Genomic DNA, 7029 nt, shown 5'->3' with positions numbered 1-7029 from the left:
AATTTCGATTTAGTTCGCTGTTTGCTCTTATTGTTTAGGTGCGTCACTGTACTTACAGTTTTTGTTGGTCTGATGATTAAATGCCACTCGCTGTAGAATTTTGCTAGGATTTCCATATCAGATTTATGTAATTCTTCCAATTTCTCAAAAGACTTTGCTTGTACTGCTGTTGTGACGTCATTGGGATGGGAAAATGCCTGTGAATTCAAAACTGGGATATCAGATGTGTAGGGATTGAACAGAGCTGATGCCAATACTGATCATTGTGGCATTCCATTTTTCAGTACCTTGTGTTCGCTTACTCCCCATTTTGTTCTACATTACGAACAGCACGCTCAGTTAGACTACTTCTAAAAGTTGAAACTTAAAACACTACTACTAGCAAACAACTAACAAATGTGTCATAGACAGTTAACAAATGAAAATAAAAAATTGTCACCGTGGATACTCGAGCCCCCGTTAATGAGAAAATAATAATTATAGACTAGCACGCTACCCACTGTGTCACATCAACACCTGAACAGGTTGCACTACAAAAGTACGCCGGCATTGTCGGGGCAGTTGAGACAACTGTTGCGATGAATACGCCGTGTGACGAAATGTCAGCGACATGTCAGCAGAAACAGCAATGAGTAAATCTGCCAGGAAGTGGACTCAGGACGAGGTTGTGCATTTAATGAGTTTGTACGAGCAGCGTTTACTGGACCACCGGTAGTGAGGTAAGAAGCGGAGTTTGGTGGCTGAAACAGCTACAGTGTCCAACACCCCCAAAGAGGAAATTTACCATAATATCAACACTTCGAAGAAGCAGGCAAAGTAGTGTTATGCGCAGGTTAATTATTATCAAATTGAGTTCCGTTTAAAAGAAAGCGTTTTGAAAATCGAAAAATTTCCATTTAACTTCAAGTAAGACAGATGTGTCTGTGATTTTATATAACGTGGTATTTACTGATTATATTGTTATATTAGGTGTTGAAGGACCGACTAACTGACGAGTGTTCCCTTAAATCAAAACAAGTGAAAGCGTTCAAAAAAATGTATGTCCAAAAATGTTTCATTTAACTGGCATTGTCCTATATGGCTTTTGAATGTCTGTGGGTATTACGATGAAACTGGTGTGATGTTATTTCCTCGTAACTTTTACTTTACCAAATATTAAAGAGAATAGACTTTAACGATGCTAGGAATAATAGTGTCACCAAGTAGTCTATCTTTAACACTAATTAATTACACATAAAAGTGTCAAGACTGGCAACTTTATTCTTGCAAAATTTCGATATTGTGGGTTTTCCATCACAAGCCCTACAATGAGATTTTTGCATGCTCCAAAATCACGCCTCCGCCTAATACGCTTCCTTATCCAACACGACACACGGTCATTTTGACACTAGAAGTGTTAAAAATGCAACTGCAGCCCGACGCTCCTCCAACGCGACGTCATCCTTCAAGCGCCGAAGTACGACAGAAAAATCTCTCGTGAACAAACCGTAGCCCGCTAGTAAAGAGCACACTAGCGGGCTATCAACTAACTAAACGGAATGAAACACTCAGTGAATTCACAGTTGTTACGTCTTGAAATCACAATTTTTGATCGAATATTTATAACTACTGACAGAGGATTGATGGTGTATCACAACAACAAAGGCAAACAAGATGAGAAGTGAGTAGGCAATAACACGAGGAGACAGATAAATATAGCTACAGTTCGAGCTTTAGCTTGTGAGCAATTAAAAGCAAACACAGATGGCTACAATTCGAGCTTCAGCTTGTGACCAATTGAGAGCAAACACGGATGCCTAGCAAACACGCGAAGAATTATCTCACTGATGATAACTTAAAGTGCAAAAGAGAAGACGGGTCTGTGAGAAATAAAATACAGTGCAGCAAGAAAAAACGGTTTTTATTTACAGTCAAACAATGGAAAATCCAGCATGGAATGTAACAATATTATGAAAAGGAAAGTTGCTACTCACCATATAGTGGAGATGCTCAGTCGCAGATAGGCACAACAAAAAGACTGTCACAAATAAATAAAGCTTCCGTGAAGGCCTTCGTCAACAATAGATGTAGACACACACACACACACACACACACACACACACACTCACGTTCGCGCAGGCACAACTCACACACACGACTACAGTCGTTAGAATACAACCTACTTGAACCACGTTTTTTATTTTCAAAACAATTTAAGGCTGTGGATCCCCACAAAAATAAAGTTTTTAAAAAAATTTGCTTATGTGTTTTTTTAGGAACTGTCGTTTGAGAAACTTTTCATGAAATTTAGTTATTACTTGCTGTTGTAAATTAAAAACCGAGCTTTTGTGATAAATAAATAAATAAATTACTTTCGGATATTGTTTTCCCTGACAGTTCACTTTCGACTGTGCAAAGTTCTCCCTACTAGTTACGACACATGCTGTGTACAAATTTGCCTTCTCAGGTTGGCGGTGAAGCGACCGCTTGTGTTGCAGGCCGGTCTTGAATACAGAACTTTGGGAGCCATTCAAAGGAAAACTTTAGGAAAGGGGGAACACTGGAACATCGGATGAAAAATAAATTCCAAGCATGAGTTTGTAAACACATTGAACTTGTATTCAATAATTTTTTTCTGGATAACATTAACTCACGCATTATTACTTCACCCGCTGCAATCAGCGGATACAAAGCGAGAAAAAGCACCAAAACACAAGAGAGTGCTCCTAAAAATGGTACATGTGGAACAGGAGGAAGAAAACAAGCATAATAGCCCACCAGCAATTCACCGCGAAGCAAACAGACGTAATAGACGCTTAATCGATTAAGTGCACCTCTCCGTTGTTTGTCTCCAGACTTTTATCTCCATTATGAGTTCCTTATAGCTTAGCTACTTTCACTGGTTGTTCCATGCACAGTGTGTTTCTGCTTCAAATACTGCACGATAGATTCTTTTTTTTTTTCATTTGATTATAATGATTTTGTATGTAGAGTCGCATTATAAGGGTTCAAAAGTTATATGATTAAACAGTTTTAATTAAATCAGTATTTTGAAATACTTTTGCCGTGCTTGCCATATAAAAAATTATTTCATTCATGGTGGCAATTTTCAGCAGCTGTAGTATATATTTCAGGATAAAATTCAGTCCTCACTTGCATATATACTTTTACTCTAGACATTAGTCGAGTCCATGCCACGTCATATTGCGGCACTTCTGCGTGCCCGCAGGGGCCCTACACGATATTAGGCTGGTGTACCAGTTTCTTTGGCTCTGCAGTGTATATCCAAAAATGTAAATGTTGTATCTGATTACTGTAAACACTGACTGACAGTTTACAGTAACTGAATCGCATATATGTACAATATGTGCATGTATAAGAAATAAATAAGTGATAGTCCTCAACATTAAATCGACTTCTTGGTCTAATGTTACGCGTAACCAATCAAATATTTAATGCGTAGTATATCGTTAGTGACACTGGTCTTGTGGGCTTTAGACTGTAGTCTGAGTTACGTTTTTGTGCGCCACGCTTCCTCCCCTACTGCGGGAATTCTCACTGGGTTCCACTGTCATAATGTTACCTCACTGAGTTTTATCGTTAAATGAGATTTCAGTCGCTGAAAATGCGGCAAGAATTATTATTTGGTGGCAGTCAAAACAATAACTCTATTAAAAGCAGAATAAATGAAACGCCACCGAGCGAGGTGGTGCAGTGGTTAGCACACTGGACTCGCATTCGGGAGGACGATGGTTCAATCCCGCGTCCGGCCATCCTGTTTTAGGTTTTCCGTGATTTCCCTAAATCACTTCAGCCAAATGCCAGGATGGTTCCTTTGAAATGGCACGGCCGACTTCCTTCCCCGTCCTTCGATAATCCGATGGGACCATTCTCCCAAATCAATCAACCAACCAAATGAAATGCTGAATTAAATAACGTTGCTGTGAAATTTCGTTAACCAAGACTTAGCCAGAAAGGGAGTTGCCCACATTAAATGAAAACAAGTGCATTCTCGTGAAGCCGAATACTGACGTTTGAAACAATCTAGAATTATGATAGTGTGATGACATACGTAATATATTATGAGGGCAGTTCAATAAGTAATGCAACACACTTTTTTTCTCGGCCAATTTTGGTTGAAAAAACCGGAAATTTCTTATGGAATATTTTCAAACATTCCCGCTTCGTCTCGTATAGTTTCATTGACTTCCGACAGGTGGCAGCGCTGTACGGAGCTGTTAAAATGGCGTCTGTAACGGATGTGCGTTTCAAACAACAGGCAGTGATCGAGTTTCTTTTGGCGGAAAACCAGGGCATCTCAGATATTCATAGGCGCTTGTAGAATGTCTACGGTGATCTGGCAGTGGACGGTGAGTCGTTGGCCAAAGCGTGTGTCATCATCGCCGCAAGGTCAAGCAAGACTGTCTCATCTCCCGCGTGTGGGCCGGCCGTGCACAGCTGTGACTCCTGCAATGGCGGAGCGTGCGAACACACTCGTTCGAGATGATCAACGGATCAACATCAAACAACTCAGTGCTCAACTTGACATCTCTGTTGGTAGTGCTGTCACAATTGTTCACCCGTTGGGATATTCAAAGGTTTGTTCCCGCTGGGTCGCTCGTTGTCTAACCGAACACCATAAAGAGCAAAGGAGAACCATCTGTGCGGAATTGCTTGCTCGTCATGTGGCTGAGGGTGACAATTTCTTGTCAAAGATTGTTACAGGCGATGAAACATGGGTTCATCATTTCGAACCAGAAACAAAACGGCAATCAATGGAGTGGCGCCACACCCACTCCCCTACCAAGAAAAAGTTTAAAGCCATACCCTCAGCCGGTAAAGTCATGGTTACAGTATTCTGGGACGCTGAAGGGGTTATTCTGTTCAATGTCCTTCCCCATGGTCAAACGATCAACTCTGAAGTGTATTGTGCTACTCTTCAGAAATTGAAGAAACGACTTCAGCGTGTTCGTAGGCACAAAAATCTGAACGAACTTCTCCTTCTTCGTGACAACGCAAGACCTCACACAAGTCTTCGCACCCGAGAGGAGCTCACAAAACTTCAGTGGACTGTTCTTCCTCATGCACCCTACAGCCCCGATCTCGCACCGTCGGATTTCCATATGTTTGGCCCACTGAAGGACGCAATCCGTGGGAGGCACTACGCGGATGATGAAGAAGTTATTGATGCAGTACGACGTTGGCTCCGACATCGACCAGTGGAATGGTACCGTGCAGGCATACAGGCCCTCATTTCAAGGTGGCGTAAGGCCGTAGCATTGAATGGAGATTACGTTGAAAAATAGTGTTGTGTAGCTAAAAGATTGGGGAATAACATGGTGTATTTCAATGCTGAATAAAACAACCCCTGTTTCAGAAAAAAAAAATGTGTTGCATTACTTATTGAACTGCCCTCGTAGGTTGGTGAATGCGTTGGTAGCGCTTTTGTTTCTCATGTTCGTATTCAGGTTGCTATAGGCTTATTTATTTATCAATTGTCAGTTTTTATTTGTGGTTTACTGTTGGTATTTGAGTTTACATATTGTCATTTGGAGATAGTGAGTGGAGCTGTGGACACTAGAAAACGGAGTGCCAAATGGAGAAATCGGCGATATCCGACGTATTCTTCTGTTTGAGTTCAGTAGAGGGGCGACAGCAGCGGAGTCGGGCAGAAACATTTGCGCCGTGTTTGGGGACAATTCCATTGGTCAGAGCATGGCAAGAAAATGCTGTTCACGTTTTAGGAGGATCGTTTTGACGTTAGTGACTCTTCACGTTCAGCAAGACTTTCCGGGTTTGATAAAGATCGTTTAAACGCATTAATCCACAATGATCCACGTCAATGTACTCGACAGTTGGCAAATGTGATAAACTGGGATCACTCCGCCATCGTGCGCCATCTGCAGCAATGAGGAAGGTTCGAAAATCGGGTTACGGGTACCGCATGTACCAAGCCAAAATCACAAAAATCAGCGGGTGGTCATACATGCTTGGTCGTCATCAATTGGCTCGCGAACAACACAGACCACTTGTGTTCTGTACCGTTACTGGTGACAAGAAATGTTGTCTTTATGCTAACATAAGCAAAAGAAAGGTATCGTTGAGCCGAAACAAAGCAGCAACTCCCCGTACGAAGTTCTTCGCTCGTCCTTGAAAGATAATGTTATGCATCTGGTACAACAGGGACGGTATGGTCTACTACGAATTGATTCCCCGAGGTGTAACCATGACTGCACTTATTATCAATAACTGAGACGTCTTCCAGATGAAATCCAAGAACAACAACCAGGGAGACTGAGTGAAGATATTCTGGTCCACGATAACGCTCGCCCAGACTCTGCTAGACTGACAAAAAACACTTTACAGGAGTTGGGTTAGGAAGTCATGTCGCACCCACCTTCGGGTTCGGCCTCTCACGTCCGGACCGTGCCCGTACCGAGACACGTCTGATTATCTGCCGTCACCGGAGGACGAAATATACCATTAAAATAAATATAGTGGTCCAAACATGGCCGGATCGTGCTCGATGAAAGTCAGCGAGCCGAGAACGCGCCGGGCGGAATCTGTTCAATTTTTCGCGTGACGGATGATTCGACGGTAGAACTGTGTCGCAGCCTGTGTAACCTTGCCAGACTGTTTTTTGTGGTACAAAAAATAGGTGTGGGAAGACTAACAGAAGAAGTTTGTAAAGTTTACGTAACTTCTTTTTTTGTTTATCTTCTGTTACTGTTTTCTGAACCTGTCTTTAAAAAAGAGCCACGAGTTCTTTGGGTGAAACTTATAGTCTCCAGAAAGTGTCGTTGTTTCTTAGTTACGGTTGTGATTGTTTTTAAATGCACTACGTCATCTTAAAATATTCATAAAACTTAGTCTTGTCACCCAGGATATGGGTAAATAATGTTCAAAACTCTCCCTGTACTGATATTATTTACCAGGCACTGTGGAGCCACATATTTCTTCTTGTTTTTGGCTTGTTTATCGTTTTTTTCTTCCTCTAAAGCAAGGGCAGTAAGTCCTAATCCACTATTACGACAATTAGCGAACATATTT

Source organism: Schistocerca cancellata, unplaced genomic scaffold, assembly GCF_023864275.1.
Source record: "Schistocerca cancellata isolate TAMUIC-IGC-003103 unplaced genomic scaffold, iqSchCanc2.1 HiC_scaffold_426, whole genome shotgun sequence".
Taxonomy (NCBI): Eukaryota; Metazoa; Arthropoda; class Insecta; order Orthoptera; family Acrididae; genus Schistocerca; species Schistocerca cancellata.
The sequence above is the reverse complement of the archived record's forward strand: the minus strand, read 5'-3'. Positions refer to the sequence as shown.